Below are 775 nucleotides of genomic sequence, written 5' to 3'. Positions count from 1 at the left end.
GCCGGGGGGTCGCGGGCGCCGGGGGTCGCGGGAGGCGGGCGCCGCGGACAGCCTCGAGTGTCACCGCGGGGCGTCGCGGGCAGGGCGGGGTGGGGTCTCCCGGCCCGGTTCCGACGCTGGCGACTGCGTTCTCCGGGACGCGGACGCTCCGCAGCCCTGGTCACCGTTGCCGGTATTTTCACTGGAAAGTTGGCTGGGACGTTAAGAACGAAAAGTTTTCATCGAATTGTGAAAACTTCTGGCAGGTTTGTTAAACTGAACGTTTTCCAAACTTTCCCCCGGTTTCCCGGCCAGAAGTCTCGTTTAGGAAGAGGCTAGAGATCCAGGTGAAGGCCCCGCACGTCGCCTGGCTGGCCGGTGGTTGTGCCCTGGCAGAGGACAGGAGGTTTCGGAGACTCGTCTGCACAGCTGAGACCTGTGTGCCCGTAGGGTGCCTGGACTCCACCTGCCTTGCTATGAAGTGGGCTGAGCAGGTGCCCCACAAGGTTCAGTGGCTAGGAGTAGTGACACTTGCCTGCAGCCATCAGGCAGCCCTGCTGGGGTGGAGGGGCTACTCCCAGGTGGCCAGGCTTCTAGGTGCAGCTGCAGGATCCCATGGCCACTGCCCCCGGGCTCAGAGGCTCAGGGGGACTGGTTTTCTCCTTCCATCCACTGTTGTTGGTATGTCTCCAGGAGCCCCGAATTTGGAATTGGGTGCCCCTAAGGGCTGCCACTACTGGACAGGGGGAGCAGAACACTGGCCCTCGGGGTGGGTGGTCTGGTCTTGGGGGTTTGC

The sequence above is a fragment of the Galeopterus variegatus genome, unplaced genomic scaffold, assembly GCF_000696425.1.
Source record: "Galeopterus variegatus unplaced genomic scaffold, G_variegatus-3.0.2 Scaffold5075, whole genome shotgun sequence".
NCBI classification, from domain to species: Eukaryota; Metazoa; Chordata; class Mammalia; order Dermoptera; family Cynocephalidae; genus Galeopterus; species Galeopterus variegatus.
This window is presented reverse-complemented; position numbering follows the sequence as displayed.